An 18385-nucleotide genomic window follows, 5' to 3' on the forward strand; every position below is an offset into this window, starting at 1 on the left:
ACACATAGTCAAAGTAACTTGTAACTTGTAACTTAAACACTTACTTGGCGGTCCGATTCGGAGCTTTGAGCATGTGTATCGAGGAGAACTTCATGCGAAGGAACCGTTTTCTCTGATACCAACTGTAATGACCCACTACTCTAGACTATTTGGACCATTAACGAAACTATACATAAAACTTACATTTTTACGAAAATACCATAATTTATTGAGTAACTTGCAAAATGAGAGTTATTTACAAACAAACAGAATACTAAGAAGGATTATGGGATCCCATTGTTTTTAAAACAAAAGATGATTTAAAAATAAAAGACATTACATATTTGGTGCGGAAAATACACATAAAATCATAAAAATTTAAAAGGAGACTACATCCTCGAATCGAATAACGCTCGGCCCCTTGACTCCATTCACCATCGATACACATCCTCTAAGCGTCACGAATCTTACCGCCTCTAAAGCTTATTTTCCTGCACATAAAACAGAAAGGAATGAGCCTAATGCCCAGCAAGGAAAATCGAACACATAGTCATAAACATAAACTTCATAATAAACGTAAAGACATATCATAACACATAATTCACTTATTATAATGGCCATTATTACTTGGGGTCCCATAGACTAAACAAGCTTATGCCCATGAGATTTGTGGGGTCCTACCAGCTAAATAGGCTTATGCCCACAATCTTTTTGGGGTCTTGTTAGTCAAATAGGGCATATGCCGAAGCCTACAACATACACATCAATAACATATTCATAACATATGAAAACATAACACATAAAATAGCATAAACATAAACATATAGATTCTAGCCTATTTTCCTTACCAAAGTTACCGGGATAAAAATGGACTGAGTTGGGACTTTTTGGAACACTCCTAAAACCATAATGAACAAGAGTGAGTCTTAAAGAAAGGAGATGAAATGAAAGAGAATAGGAAGACTAAACCATTAAAATAAAATATGCTTACCACAACTTAAGTGCTTAAGAACTTGGATTCCCTAACCAAAATAAGAATGAGGTTAGGAAATTGAGTAGAAGACTAAGAGAAAGGAAACATAATACAGAAAGGAACTAGAGTTTTGGTTACCTCAAAGATTTGCAAGATCAATCTAACCTCCACCGAAATACTATAGAACTCACTTCCCAAAGTGTTTGATAAGCTTATGATGTTTAAGCTTATAGTTTTTCCCCAAACCAGGTGTTTACACTCTCACACTCACTTAACACTAGCAGCTTCTGAACTTAGAGCAAATGGTGAATAATGGCTGGGTACTAGGTCCTATTTATAGAGTTTGGGAATGAAAATATCTTGATTTTACTTGAATAAAAATAATGGCTTTTTATGTGAAAATCATTTGAATAATCGTTCAGCAGAGGCTGAAGACTCGTTCAAAAGATGCTGGACTGTTGAAGGAGTTTGAATGGCTGAAAGGAAATGAATTCAAAAGAGTTTGAATCCATGCTGAAGGAGGCGATATATCGCCCCCTGTAGGCGATATATCGCCTGGGCCAGTATGCCCGAGGCGACCGTGCATCGTCTCGTGTTTTCCGTATTTACGTGCTGCGATATATCGCCCCCTATAGCTGCGATATATCGGCACACGCTGAATATTTAAACACGAAATTACACATTTTTAGCTAAGTTTGAATGGAGTAAACAGCCTTGACTAAGCCCTCAACGTACTCAAAGCTGCTGACTGACCCTATAACATTCAAACTTTACTCCTTATTATATTTAATCCTCAAAAATCTTTAATCCTTAATCACCATTCATAACATGTGCTTAAAATCCTATTGGTTGATGTCTAAACCTTATAATATAGTAAATATAATCCTTAATATCAGTCACATTAATCAAACCTTAGGTTATACTTAATATTCTTAAACTATAGGTTAAACTTAGAAAATCTATAAGTACTACTATGAGTGTCCAAATAATTCCCGGTCTGAACCAAAAATCCATAGTAACAAAGATAACACTAAACATACTATAATACTACTAAACAATTAGCTAAGTAAAGTTCTTGGACTCTACATCTCCAAATACTTCATATAAATATATATTTTTTATTTTTTAATCTGGCGGTATATATACCAATGATGCCCCCTTAATATCCTATGAGTGTGACCATAGGTTATTAAATTAAGAAAGATTGCAAAAATAAAAAGAAATTACATATGGAACAAAATAGACCTTTTATTTGATGAAATTCAAAAACAAACAAACAAACAAACAAATTCATGGTTACAGGCAACACTTCCTACACTATTGATAGTAAGGTCTAAGGTGTTCGCCATTCCATGCTCGCGGTATCAGGCTCCCATCTAATCTCGCAAGTTTGTATACGCCAGGTCGGATGACTGACTCTATCTGGTATGGTCCTTCCCAGTTCGGCCCGAGCACTCCAACTGCTGGATCTCGGGTGGCTAAGAATACGCGTCTCAAAATCAGGTCTCCCACTCCGAACTTTCGATCTCGAACCCTCTTATTGAAATATCTTGTGGTTCGATGCTGGTAAGCAGCATTTCTCAGCTAAGCCTCTTCTCTTTTTTCTTCGATCAAGTCTAGGGTTTCTTCGAGCCGAGTATGATTTGAATCCTGATCGTAAATTTGAGTTCGGATCGTCGGGATTTCGACCTCGATGGGCAACATTGCCTCGCAGCCGTACGCTAGAGAGAACGGGGTATGTCCTGTTGATGTCCGAGCTGTAGTCCTATATCCCCAAAGGACTTGAGGCAATTCTTCGGGCCATCATCCCTTTGCCTCTTCCAACTTTTTCTTTAGAGAGCTCTTGAGAGTTTTGTTAACGGCTTCGACCTGACCATTCGCTTGAGGGTGAGCCACTGATGAAAAACTCTTTATTATGCCGTTCTTTTCGCAAAAGTTGGTGAATAAGTCGCAATCGAACTGGGTTCCGTTATCGGATACAATCTTTCTCGGTACTCCGTATCGGCATACGATGTTCTTTACCACGAAATCAAGGATCTTTTTCGAAGTTATAGTTGCCAATGGTTCAGCCTCCGTCCATTTTGTGAAGTAATCAACGGCGACTACCGCATATTTCACTCCGCCTTTTCCAGTTGGGAGAGAGCCTATGAGGTCGATGCCCCTTACTGGGAAAGGCCATGGGGATGTCAACATGGTCAGTTCGGATGGTGGAGATCGGGGTATCATGGCGAATCTCTGGCATTTTTCGCATTTCTTCACATACTCAAAAGAGTCTGTTCTAATGGTTGACCAGAAATATCCTTGACGTATGATCTTCTTGGACAGACTATGCCCCCCGGCGTGGTCTCCGCAGAACCCTTCATGAATTTCATCAATGATCTTCTTTGCTTTGGGAGGGGTTACACACCTAAGCAGCAGCATGGAATATCCTCTTCTGTATAGCTTTCCATCCAAAATGGTGTAACGAGGAAGTTGATACATCAATTTTCGAGCCATGTTCCGATCTTTTGGAAGAATTCCATTTTCGAGATAATCAACTATTGGACTCATCCAGGTCGGTTCTGTTTCAATCATACATACATCTTCCTCGTCTGGCTCAGTAATGCTGGGTGCTGATAGGTGTTCTACGGGTACAACATTCAGCTCTTCATTTTCGGCGGAAGTGACGAGTCGAGCTAAGGCATCTGCATTTGAGTTTTGTTCTCGAGGAACCTGTTCGATTGCATAAAACTCGAAATACTCCAATGCGGATTTTGCCTTCTCCAGATATGCTGCCATTCTTGTGCCACGAGCCTGGTACTCTCCCAAGATTTGATTAACCACGAGCTGGGAATCGTTGTAGCAATGTATAGCTTTGGCCTTGAGCTCTTTTGCTATTCGCAGTCCTGCGAGTAGAGCCTCGTACTCAGCTTCATTATTAGATGCTTTAAAGCCAAATCTTAAAGCAGAGTGAAATTTGCTCCCTGCAGGAGTGATCAGAACAACTCCTGCCCCCGCTCCATTTTCATTCGACGAGCCGTCGACGTAAAGTTTCCACAGCTCGTGGGCCGTGGTTATTACCTCGTCGTCGGCTATACCAGTGCACTCCACTATGAAGTCTGCCAAGGCTTGTGCCTTAATGGTCGTTCTTGGATGGTAAGTGATCTCGAACTGTTCGAGCTCAACAGCCCATTTAAGGAGTCGACCTGACGCCTCTGGTTTAGATAGGACTTGCCTAAGTGGTTGATCTGTCAGTACATGGATGGGATGTGCCTGAAAGTAGGGGCGAAGCTTGCGAGATGAGTGGATTAAACTGAAGGCGAGTTTCTCCATCAATGGATATCTTGACTCTGCCCCCAGTAATCTCTTACTGATGTAATAGACGGGTTTCTGCACCCTCTCTTCCTCTCGAATGAGCACCGCGCTTATCGCGTGTTCGGTGGTTGAGAGGTATAGGTACAATACTTCTCCCGTTTCGGGTTTTGACAGGATGGGTGGTTCAGCGAGGTGTCTTTTGAGCTCCTGAAAGGCTAGCTCGCACTCTTCTGTCCATTCAAATTTCTTACTTCCTTTTAATAAGTTGAAGAATGGAAGGCCACGATCCGTTGACTTCGAGATGAATCTGCCCAGGGCAGCCATCCTTCCAGTCAAGCTTTGGACATCTTTATGCTTCTGAGGTGAAGGCATATCAATCAGGGCCTTTATTTTGTCAGGATTAGCCTCGATTCCACAAGAGTTGACAATGAAACCCAGAAATTTTCCCGAAGATACCCCAAAAGTGCACTTCTGAGGATTTAGCTTCATGTTGTATTTTCTGAGCACGCCAAAGCACTCTTCGAGGTCATCAACATGGTTCTTGTTAAGTTGAGACTTTACAAGCATGTCATCAACATAAACTTCCATGTTGTTCCCTATTTGTTCTGAAAACATCATGTTAACGAGCCGCTGATATGTAGCTCCAGCGTTCTTGAGCCCAAACGGCATAACATTATAACAGTATAGCCCTTTATCTGTAATGAAGCTCGTATGTTCTTGGTCGGGGGCATGCATGGGAATCTGGTTATATCCAGAATATGCATCCATGAATGACATCAAGCCATGCCTCGCTGTGGCATCCACTAGCTAATCAATTCTTGGCAGCGGAAAATAGTCTTTTGGGCAAGCCTTGTTGAGATCCGAGTAGTCAATACAGGTTCTCCACGTCCCATTGGGCTTTGGGACCAACACTGGATTGGCTACCCAGTTAGGGTAAAAAGCATCCCTAATGAAGCTAAATCCTTGGATCGATTTCCTCGTCAATTTCTAAAACCATTCCATCTTTATTTTGTATGATAACGAGTGCCTGAGTGCTCGTTTGTTTCTTTCCCCTCAAAGAAATGCTATAGCACTCCCTTCCTGCCAATTGATCTCCTTTTAATGTCCCGACCCCACTTGGGGTTGGGAACTTAAGGGCCAGGTGCCTCACAGATGACACTGCCCACAGCCCGACCAGGGCGAGTCTCCCGAGCAGTACATTGTAGGCAGATGGTAAATCTACCACTACGAACTCCATTATCTTGGTCACCGAGACTGGATAGTCTCCCAAGGTCACAGGGAGTTCAATGGATCCCATACAAGCAGTCCCTTCTCCTGAAAAGTCGTACAAAGTAGTTGCACATGCCTTCAGGTCACGAAGGGAGAGTCCCATTTTCTCGAGGGTCGCTTTATAAAGAATGTTGACTGAGCTCCCATTGTCTATGAGAACTCGGCGGACTCTCTTGTTGCCAAGCTGAAGAGTAATAACCAATGGATCATGATGAGGGAACTGAACATGAGATGCGTCCTCCTCAGTGAAGGTTATCGGTTGCGTTTCAACCCTTTGGCTTTTTGGTTCCCTAGGTTCGGGTTCATAAGGAGACCCGTCCCCTGTCTTCAACTCGTTAACATATCGCTTTTGAGCATTTCTGCCCCCTCCCGCGAGATGAGGCCCTCCCGAGATGGTTATTACGTCCTCTCCATCTATTGGCGGGGGCCTGTCTTCTTCCCGAGATCGGGAGTTATTATTTTGTGCCGTCGAAGGCGCGGCTACTCTCTGGCTCGCAGTAGTCTGTCCAGTACTCTAGTTTTTGACGTACTGCCGGAAATAACCTCTTGAGATCAACCCTTCGATCTCGTCCTTCAGTTGTCGACATTCATCAGTGGTGTGTCCGGTGTCTCTAAGGAACCGGCAATACTTACTGGAATCCCTTTTGGACTTTTGATTTCTCATTAGGTCTGGACGCCTGAAGGGGACCTGGTTTTCATTAGCCAGGTATATGTTTTCCCGAGACTCGTTGAGTTCGGTGTGTACTTTATATACGGAGAAATACATTTCTCCTTTATTTTTCTTTCCTCCTTCAGCCTCAGGGTTATTTCCCTCGCTCTTTTTCCTCTTGGAGGGATTCTCCGAGGCAGGCTGTGGAGCTGCTTGGTCAGCCGAGGTTGAGGCGGAGTTAATGTTTATCGTTGTAGTTTCGGTCTGTGAGGTCGCCTTCAGCGTTGACCTCGCCTCCTCTACATTGACAATTCTCTGCGCCCGTCTGTTAAATTCGGATATTGACCTCACCGGTTTCCCTTGCATGTCATCCCAAAGGGCACTTCCGGGTAAAACACCAGCTCGGATAGCCATCAGGTGCCCACTGTCATCCACATCTCGAGCTCGGGCTACCTCTAGATTAAATCTTGTCAGATAGCTTTTCAGTGTTTCATCCGGCTGTTGTCGGACGTTAGTCAAAGTGGATGCCTCTGGTCTGACTCCCATCATAGCTCAGAACTGCTTCTTGAAGTCTCTAGACAACTGATCCCATGAAGTTATCGAGTGCCTCTTGTACTTTTTGAACCAACTCTTAGCAGGTCCAGCCAATGATGTTGGAAACAACATACACCTGAGCTCGTAACCCACGTTACTAACTCTCATAATAGTGTTGAATGTACTCAGGTGACTGCATGGGTCGGTTTTTCCTTCAAACGCTGGGACGTGAGGAATCCGGAACCCTTGAGGGAATTGAGTGTTAGAAATATTTGGAGCACATGGCTCGAGCTCCTCGTCAGAGTCCTCATATCGACCGTTCCCTCGTTCATTCTTTAAAAGCCTAAAGGCTTTTTCGAGCTAATCAATCCTTTCTTGGATTGGGTCCTTAGGTGGTGTCTGGAATTGATAGTCATTGATCATAATCCCAGGCTCGCGTCTCCGTGAGGGATCTCTACGCCCATTTAGGTGATTCCTTAGGTCCGGATTTGTCTGATCTCCCTTCCCCCTGCTCTAATTTAGATGATTTCGCAGGTCAGAACGATTCTTGCGACTTCCAGTATTTTTACGACCTCGGTCGCGTTTACTGACGGACCTAGTCTCTCCGGACTCGTCACTGGTGAAACTCATTGATCGGTCATTTCGCGATGGGTTCTTCCCATGTCGCCTCGTTTCCGCAGTGCGAGACTGGGACGTCTGAATTTTCTCAGATTGTGCGCCTCTCCGCTCCTGGAAAGTCTCCCTGTGTCCTTGTCTATCCCCCGTACGCCCTTGATCCTGATCCCGAACAGGTTGAGCGTTTCTGCGGGGAGGTGAAGGATATCTTATGGGAGACGGAGAGAACCGTATAGGCGACGGTGGCTGCCTCCCTTGCCTCGGCCTAGAGGGTCCAGAATTTGCCCGAAATGGGTCAGTCGCGTTCGGTGCGCTACCAGGAACCTGAGTCTGAGCCTCGGTAGGAGCTTGGTTATTCTCAGTTCCTGCAGGCACTTCCACAGGTGGATTAGGCGGGACCCGAGCTCGGGTACTCCTCTGGGGCCTAGGAGGAGCAGATGGTTCTGCTGGTGCCGGAGGTTGAGTCGGCCTCCTCGTGGCAGCATCTTTTCGTGGTCGTCCACGGGGCCTCCGGGGAGGAACATGCACGTCCCTTGGAGGAGGGACTTGGTTTTCGCGCGGAAGCGGGGGATGAGCCACCTGCGCCTCTGCGGCCATCCTAGTCAACTCCTCATTCCGTTTATTGGCTTCTGCCAACAGCTGTTTCAACTGCTGGTTTTCGAGTTCTACAATAGGAACGTAACGCTCAGGATTTTAGTACATATCCTCATCCCTCGGTGGAGGCGGTGGTCCCCGGGAATCGGAGGACCCACTTCTCTCCTCAGACTCCGGATTCTCCATTGGTTGTTTTCCAGGATGCCTTGGGTAGCTTTCATCAGGGGTGTTCTGATTGTTTGTAGCCATGAATCTCTCAGGGATGAATGCTTAAGGCTCTCAACGAAAGCACCAAACTGTTGACGCCGTTTTTCGTCAACAGATAAAAGAAGAGCACAAAAACAATGAATGACAATGGCCAAACGAAACAAACAAATCAAACACACGGTTTTTTACGTGGTTCAGCAGTTAAATCTGCCTAGTCCACGAGTCTCCGTTATTAATCTTAAGATTATCTTTGAAAAACTCTTTAGCATGAATTCTCCAGAGTTTTCTCTCAAGGATCATAATTTCGGTCCTTTACAATGATGCATGGCTTCTCTATTTATAGAGAAGGACGCAGAATACTATCCCACATATTTTGGGTAGTTACTCTTTTGTGAATAAAATAAATGGCTTTAAATGCCTATAATCAGATATAAAAGGAAACGTCCCTGAAGACCAGGAAACGCATAACTGACCAAATAATATCCCACGATTCTTGGGGATTTACATTAATAAATGAGGATTACATCTCATATTTATAATACTTGTAGATATTCAAGGTGATTATCGCATATCTCTAAGGCTTTAGCATCCCAGGTCTCACGTCATTGTTCGAGCTAATGGCATCTCCCGAGATCACGTGTCTTTCGAGATCGTACGTACATCTAGCTCGAGACCCCCGATCCGAAGTCGTCCCCGAAGATGAGTGTGTTCTCGGAGCTACCTTTCGAGATCGAGACCATTTCGAGCTCATATATTCGAAGTCATATATCGTACTTTGCAGGCTCGATATACAACCCTGGAGCATACTTGAATCCTTACGATACCATTTGTTGCGAATCCAACTTTCGAGGTCATATTTACCATGGCTCGAAATCTGGGTATAACACTTTTATAATATAATTGTTATATTATATTATAAAACATTTAATAATTTTATATTATATTATAACACATTTAATGATTTTATGCTATTTTATGTTTTATCATAATATTTTATGTTATTTTATCCTAAAATTATTTATTTATTTAATTAATTAGTAAATAATTAATTAGTTATCTATCATCTAATTTTTCCTTTACTAAAAAATTAATTATTTAATTAATACTTAATTGTTTATTTATTTATTTAATTATTAATCATATTATTAATTTAAATGTTTACTTATTATTTAATTAATTAGTTAATTATTATCTAATTTTTCCTTTATTTAAATAAATTATTATTATCTAATGTTTACTAATTATTTATTTATTTATTTATTTAATTAGTTATCTATTATCTAATTTTTCCTTTACTAAAAAAATAATTATTTAATTAATACTTCATTATTTATTTATTTATCAATTTATTAATCATATTATTAATTTAAATGTTTACTTATTATTTAATTAATTAGTTAATTATTATCTAATTTTTCCTTTATTTAAATAAATTATTATTATCTAATTTTTACTAATTATTTAATCAATACTTAATTGTTTATTTATTTATTTAATTATTAATCATATTATTAATTTAAATGTTTACTTATTATTTAATTAATTAGTTAATTATTATCTAATTTTTCCTTTATTTAAATAAATTATTATTATCTAATGTTTACTAATTATTTAATTATTTATTTATTTAAATAGTTATCTATTATCTAATTTTTCCTTTACTAAAAAAATAATTATTTAATTAATACTTCATTATTTATTTATTTATTAATTTATCAATTTATTAATCATATTATTAATTAAAATGTTTACTTATTATTTAATTAATTAGTTAATTATTATCTAATTTTTCCTTTATTTAAATAAATTATTATTATCTAATGTTTACTAATTATTTAATTTATACTTAATTAATTATTTATTTATTTAATTATTTAATTAATTAATTATCCATTATCTAATTATTCCTTTACTAAAAAATTAATTATTTAATTCATACTTAATTATTTATTTATTTAATATTCATACTTAATTATTTATTTATCATATTATTAATTCAAATCTTTCCTAATTATTTAATTAATTATTAATTAATAATAAATTAATTACTTAATTAATTAATAAATTATTTATTTAGTTATTTAACATATTTAATTATAACTATTCTAAAAACTTAATAATTAATATGTAATTAATTGAAATTATTTTTATTTAATTAATCCTATAATTACTCTTTTATATAATTACTTAATAATTATTTATATATATTATTTAATACTTACTTTTTAATAAATAAAATTTTAATTATTTAATTTTTATTATTCTCATATCAATTACTATCTAAGTTATTAAAATAACTTTTTTCTTTAATTTAAAATTTATTTTATTGTTTATTAATATTTTATTTCTCTACCATTAAACTATTTTTTTAATAATTAATAACAAATTTATTAAAATCTAAACTTCACAATATTAAAATAATTTTAATTAAACTATAACAAAAATACATTACAACATTCTAACAATATAATAACAATTTAACAATAATAAAAAATTATCCATTAATAATATCTAACAATATTTTAATATTCTTTAAAACTAAATGAACAAAATAAAAATGTATGAAATAGAAAATTAATTACCTGCAGTACAACAATAGCAAGATGCAAGATGCAGTACTCCCAATGAAGCCCTGAAATATATACATATATATATTAGATATAAATTAATGGAATAATTAAATTTTATTTATTTGAAATTTTAATCAAATATTTAATATAACTAAAGAAAATAACATAAAAATCTTCACCAAAAATTTAAACTTATAAATAGGTAATAACCCCGAGCATCAAGTTGTCTTTTCCACAAGCCACATCAAAATTTACCAACACCTAACCATGCCAATAAGGAAGCCAATAATTGGCTCTGGGTTGATCAAAAGAGAGTTATTATGCAGTAAAGACTAAATGAAAAATACTATGCAATTGTTTATGGCTGTATCTTGAATAATGAACTATAATAATATAAAGCTTAAGGATTCATATATAGATACCACTTCAAATTCCATAAACCACAACAAACTGTAAATATATTGAGAAAATTAAGTTACCTGCAAATCTGAAGGCAGAAGAAGAAAAGCTCGTCCAAGAAAATCTGCGGAGAAGAAAAGCGCTGCAAATCTGAAGGCGGAAGAAGAAAAGCTCGTCAAAGAAAATCTGCAGAGAAGAAAATCGTCTGGGTTTTTTTTTGGGAGGCTTGGGCGAACAGACGCGAAGAAGATGGATGGTCCGCATATATAGATTATTATTGCCGGCGGAGGTCCGCCGACAATAATAACTCCGCCGGCAATAGCACAATAACGGTTATATTTTATTTATTATTACCGGCGGAACCCGCCGGCAATAATCCACCGGTAATAATCGAAATATTATTACCGGCGGAGCCCGCCGGTAATAATCCACCTGTAATAATGAAAATAATAATTGGGCGGTAAATTTGCCGCGGTAATGAATTCTACTTATTACCGGCGGGTTGTCCGCCGATAATAATAAATTTCCCGCCGGTATTAATTAAAAAAAATTTAAAAAATAAAAGTAAGATTAATACCGGCGGAATTCGTTTTCCGCCGGTAAAGATCGTATTATTACCGGCGGACTATCTCCGCCGATAATTGTTCCGCCGGTAAATAGCATTTTTATTGTAGTGAGTACAATAACAAACTTGAAAGAAAATAAAAGTAACAAACTACATAAGCCATGTATAGGGATGCATATAATTTTCCTAAAACAAAAATATTGCATTGAACCTATGGCAAGCCTCATTTAAAAATGCAAAATGGAAAATCCAATGGGAAAAAGCCTCTTGGGGGAAAAAAGAGCATAGTGACTATAAAACTATTCAAAATAAATAAAAAACTAGAACCACAAAACTCTTTGGATACAACTTTTGAAAATGAAAATTGGAGAAGGAACTACAGTATTGCTCATTGGAATTAGTCAACCAATTCTATGAATTCGTTTGCCCACTCCACTTGAATTTGATCAATATTTTGTTTTGTGTAATCTTTCATCTTCTCTTTGCACTGTAATAAATAAATGTAAGTAATAATGAATATTAGTCAATTGTATAATATAATAACAAAATATTCTATTTCAATAGTATTTATATACATCTTACATGAGTAGTTAACCAATTGATAGGTCTAGAATTCATGCAAAAGTCACGCATATATGTCATTACATAATATCCACACTCAATATTCGATGGTTGTTGAGGACACTGCACAAATTCATAAAATGTAAATGACAAGATTAAACGATATTGATAATTTAAATTTTCAATACAATATTATATTGTAATATTTTAAAGTAACTATCAAATGTAATATATATTATGTGATATTATTTTATAACTTACCTTTATAAATTTCCATGTAATCTCTTTTGGTTGCCTATTTTTGGAGGTATTGTAGTAATCAAAAGCCCTAATAAACAAATAAAATATTTAATAATAAATTTAAAGTAAAAATTAAATAAGACTAATCCATATCACTATTTAACTTACATTGCCATTAGACTTTTAATTTCGTTTCGTGGGGGTAGTCTAATTGGATCAAGCCAATAACATGTATCATGCAATGGATCAATTATTACTAGCATCCAATGATATCTGCTGATCATAAAATACGATATTGTATATAAATTAAGATATTGATAATGTAATTAGTTAAATAAATAAATAAATCTTACCCAATATGAATAGGAAGCAACCAAAATTGTCCTGTTTTTGTGTCTTCCAAGCGATTTTCCATTGATATTGCATTTTGTGTTTGACACAAATCCAAAGCCAAAGTTGGATGAAAGAAACGAAAATATTGTGCTTGATTTGCTTTTTCCAACTTTTGATGTAAGATCCTAAATATTACAATTGAATTTGTAAGACAAATAATATTATTTTGTGCATGAGAATTATGTGAAAGGTATTTCTTTTTTACCTGATCCAAAATGTTATACAAGGAGCTCCAATCTCTGTCATGGTGCCAAGGTGAATAACATCTTCAGCTGAAATAAATAAGTATTGATCACTATCCAAAATTTCTGAGTCCATGGCAATACGAAATGTGTGTGAAGGTTCATAAAGTCGAACAGCTAGTAATACAACTTTTACACTCTTTGGAGCATCCTTGGGCATCTCAAATTGGATTGGAGATTTTTGCACTTCCTTTAAACTTGTGGAGGATGTACTGAGAGTTTGTGAAGAAGAAGGTTGATCTTTTCCTTTGCATGGCTCCAGTTCCGGTGAAAGACTATGTTGTTTATTCTAAAACAAAATATAAAATTAATAATTGATTAGAAAAAAACATCATAAATTATATGTAATATTGGATTTAAAATTTAATGAAACCATTGATGGAGGAGGTGCGATTTGTGACTCTAATGCTCTTTGTTCTAATAATCGACTTTGTTATGATTCGTAGAACTTCTCCATATTCTCTTGAACAATTCTTGCAATGTTGTTATTTTGTTCGTTTTTAAGATCTTCAATGATTTTCTCTAATTTCTTCAAACGTTCATCTTCAATCTCTTCACGTTTGGATGATAACTGGGTTGACATCTTCTTTCTGGGTATAGGACCAAAACCTCGTAACCAACCATATTTTTCTTCGCCTAAAACTTGCCTGTATATAGCAGCCTCATCCACTACTAGTAACAATCCATCTTCAAATTGAATGAGTTTCTCTTTTCGTAACTCTACCATTTCCTTCTACAATAACAACAAAATAATAGTGTAATAGTTTTACAAAATTTAGAAGGTAAAAATTCATAATTTTTAAAAATTCGAACATACATATTTGTCCTCGGTTATTCTGTGGGTCCACTCATTCTTAATTGTACAATGAGTTTTTCGAAACATTTCAATATCTCCAAACTTCATTGTTTCTTGTTGTACTTTGTTATCCATTATTTGTTTTAATTTCTGTAATGCATTTAAATAATTAATAACATTAAATATAATAAAATTACAATGATATTATGCCAAATATATGTTTACCTCCTCATGTAAATAATGAATAAATGACTTAGTTCCACCAGAATGCATAAAAGAAACACTTGATCTATTTTTTGACCCTGCAATTGACTTTTTTTACAAAATACTTTTCATGTGAGTTTTAAGAATTAAAAATTATGAAATGTGTACAAATAATTGAAGAAATGTAGGATACCTTGCATTATTCGTTAGAGAAACATTTATTGCACATCCATTGCCAATCTTCATCTCTTAGCACCAATTTCACAGGCCGATTTTCTAATGGATTCTTACCTTCTTTGATGATATTCTTGTACTCTCTGTGACAATTATTACGATAATCTTTATAGCGCTTTGAACAATAGTGATTGCAAATAGTTTCAAGATATGGATCTTTTTTAAAATCCATCTCGAATACATCCTGCAAAAAGAATTTCAAAAAATAAATTGTCATGCAAAAAATATTATAAAATAAGTATGGTAACATAAACATACCATGATACGAGCATATACGACTTTCTTATCTTCTGGAGGAACTTTAGCCCATCCACTATACTGAAGTGGAGCATGATGGCGTACATTTACACCAACAATGTTCGCAAATGCAGTGGCATGCGTCCCATGAACTCGAAGTTCACCTTTTTTTATAGGAAATCTTTAACTTACTTGCATCATCCTTTAATAAGCGTCTAACACCATCCCCACGAGTAGGGCCACGAGTTCTATTCCTTGATTCTGTCAAATAATTGTTATATTACTTATAATCATAACTATTTTCATAAATTTTTAATGTATATATTATCATATTATCATAAGTTGTACATAAACCATTTATACCTTCTAAGGACTTGTGTGTTTCATCATTTAATGGTGTTATTGAATCATCATTGGAAGAACATGGCAAACGAGGAGGAGACTGTGTAGATGATGAAGAGTTAATATGTGTCCTCTTACGGCCAAACACCCTTCTAGTAGTTATTGGTGGATCGAGAGACTTCTCATTTGTCATGATTAAAAGTCTAAAATATATAAATTTTTTATTAGCATATAATAAATTTGCATATTCAAAACTTTACAAAAAATAAAAATAATAACACACTTTATACTTAATCAATTTCATCACTTGTAATGACCCAACTACTCTAGACTATGGACCATTAATGAAAACTACACATAGACCGTAATCCTTAATAGAACTTACAAGTGAAAAGATCATAACTTTATTAAAACTTGTAAAAAAGAAATGTTAAACTTACATAAAACTCAAAGTAGGATATGGGATCCCATTGTTTTAAAAAGGAAAAACATACTTAATTGTAATAAAAAGAGATTACATAAATAGGTGCGGAAAAATACACATAAACCATAAATAAAGACTTCATCCTCGAAAATCGAAACTCTTGACTCCTTGAATCCATTCCGCCTCAATACACATTCCCCAAGCATCCACGAACCTTTCCCACCACTATAGCTAATTTCCTGCACATATAAACATAAAAGGAATGAGCCTAATGCCCAGCAAGGAAAATCTAACATATAGCCATATACATAAAAATTCATAATGCAACATAAAAACATACTATAAGACTTATGTCACATACATACTATAATGGCCATTATTACTTGGGGTCCCATAAAATAAACAAGTCATATGCCCATTAGATTAGTGGGGTCTTGCTAGCTAAGCAAGTTATATGCCCATAATCTATTTGGGGCTTGTTAGTTGTATAGGTCATATGCCCAAGTCTACAAACATACTTAACATAGCATTTTTCATAACACATATTCATAAGATAACATATAAAAATCATATAACACCTAAATCCTATCCTATTTTCCTTACCATAATAACCGGGATATGAGAACTGATTTGGGACCTTGGAACACTCCTAAAAACCATTTATAATATGATGAGTATATTGATGAAAAGGGATGAAAGTGAAGAAGGAACTATACTATCAAAATATACTTACCAAAAACCTTGTGCTTAAGAACTTGGATTTCCTAACCAAGAATAAGAATAAGGTTAGAATGAGTAGAAGACTATGAGAACTTTAAAGAATATAATATAGAAATGGACTAGAGTTTGGGATACCTTGAGTACTTCTATGATCAATCTAAACCTTGAACCGAAATGTGAATAGAACCTTACTTCCCAAGTGTTTGGTAAGCTTATAGTGATCAAGCTTATAATTCCCAACCCAAGTGTTTACACTCTCACACTAACCTAGCAACTTGCAGCCTCTGACCTTAGAGTAATAGATGAATAAATGGTTGGGTACTAGGTCCTATTTATAGAGTTTAGGAATGAAAAGATCTTCATTTAACTTGAATAAAAATAATGGCTTTTTAAGTGAAAATAATTTGAATTATCGTTCAGCAGAGGCTGAAGACTCGTTCAGAAAGGTGTTGGACTTATCAAGAGGTTAGGGATTTGAATGAGAACGTTTTTGAAAACTTTCAAAAACACACTGAAGGAGGCGATATATCGCCCCCTATAGGCGATATACCGCCTAGGCCATTATGCCCGAGGCAATCATGCAACGTTTCGTGTTTTCCGTATCTACGTACTGCGATATATCGCCCCCTATAGCTGCGATATATCGGCATACGCTGAATATTTAAACATGAAATTACACATTTTTAGCTTAATTTGAATTGAGTAAACAGCTTTGACTAAGCTCTCTAACGTTTTCAAAGGTGCTGACTGACCTTAGGGTATTCAAATTTTAACCTTAATACATTTAATCCTCAAAATACTTAATCATTAATAAACCTATACATGACATGTGCTATTATCTTATTGGTTCTTATCTAAACCTTATAGTATAATAAATATTATCCTCAATATCAGTCATATTAATCAAACCTTAGGTTAAAATTAATATTCCTAAACTATAGGTTAAACTTAGAAAATCTACAAGTACTACTATGAGTGTCCAAATAAATCCCGGTCTGAACAAAAAATCCACAGTCATAAAGATAATGCTATTATTACTATTATACTACTATCTAACTTAGCTAAGTAAAGTTTTTTGGACTCTACATCACTCACAGTTATATCTTCATAATCATCGAGTAAAGTTTCTTCATCGGTATCGTCACTGTTTATATCACTTTGAACTTGATCATTATGATTTATTTGAAGTTCATTGAACAATTGATGATGATCACATTCTATATCTTCAATATCATCCCGAATAAGATTAGTATCATTTGTCGTTGAATCAAAATTCACACCAATGTCATTCGAAGATTCTTCTTGATATGCTTCAGAACTGTTGATAGTTGGATCTTCATCATCAACTTCACCATCCATTGGCTTTGATGGTATATCCCAGATGTGACGATGATTTACTTTTTGTACCACTTTCCAATCTTTATTATCTTTACTTTTTTTAATGTCATCCAAATAAAAAACCAAACTTACTTGATTGGCAAGAACAAATGGTTCATCTTCAAACCAAACTGAGTTGATGTTGATACTAGTAAAGTTATATTCAGAGTACATTCTATCACTTCCATTGGTATTGTACTAAGAGCATTTGAACAATATAACTTTATTCAAATAGAGCTAATGTACTTCCCAAATTTCATTGATGACACCATAAAAATCACATATATTTCCATCATATTCTGCTTCAACATGAACACCGTAGTTTTTAGTTAAAAGTCTTTCATCTCGACTTTTTGTATGGTATCGAACTCCATTAACCGTACAACCAGCATATGTATAAGCCAAAAAACTTGGTTGCATTGCAATTGCATACAAATCTTCCTGTGCTTTATCAGATATTGTTTCATTCATTTTTTTTATCTGTTATGGCAGATAAAATTATAAATGTAAGATCAAGACAAATAAAAAATTTAGAATATCAAACAATGATATTTAAACTTACTTTATTTTCAAACCATGTTGAAAATTCATTTTTTTGCACTTGATTGATATCCAGAATTCCTTGAGATTGTAAGAATAATCTATGTTCTCTATGTTCACAATAAGTACTATGAAAGATTATTTTTATGCTAAAACCTAAATGTTGTTAGAATTTAAAAAATAAAATTATAAACTTACGTTAAATATGGTTCCAACTCAGGACAATTATTCAAAATGTACCATTGAACTTGGGTTCATTGATCTTGAATTAGTGTGATGGATGATTGTCTTCCAAATGGTCTTGTAGGCATGTTGAATATTGACAGTGTCGATTGTTTTATAATTCCAAGGTAATCAGGATTGCGCTCAGGACGATTAAAGCGTGTTTCCATTCCACGAAGATACATTGAACAAAAGTTTAGTGCCT

The sequence above is a fragment of the Humulus lupulus genome, chromosome 7 (assembly GCF_963169125.1).
Source record: "Humulus lupulus chromosome 7, drHumLupu1.1, whole genome shotgun sequence".
NCBI lineage: Eukaryota > Viridiplantae > Streptophyta > Magnoliopsida > Rosales > Cannabaceae > Humulus > Humulus lupulus.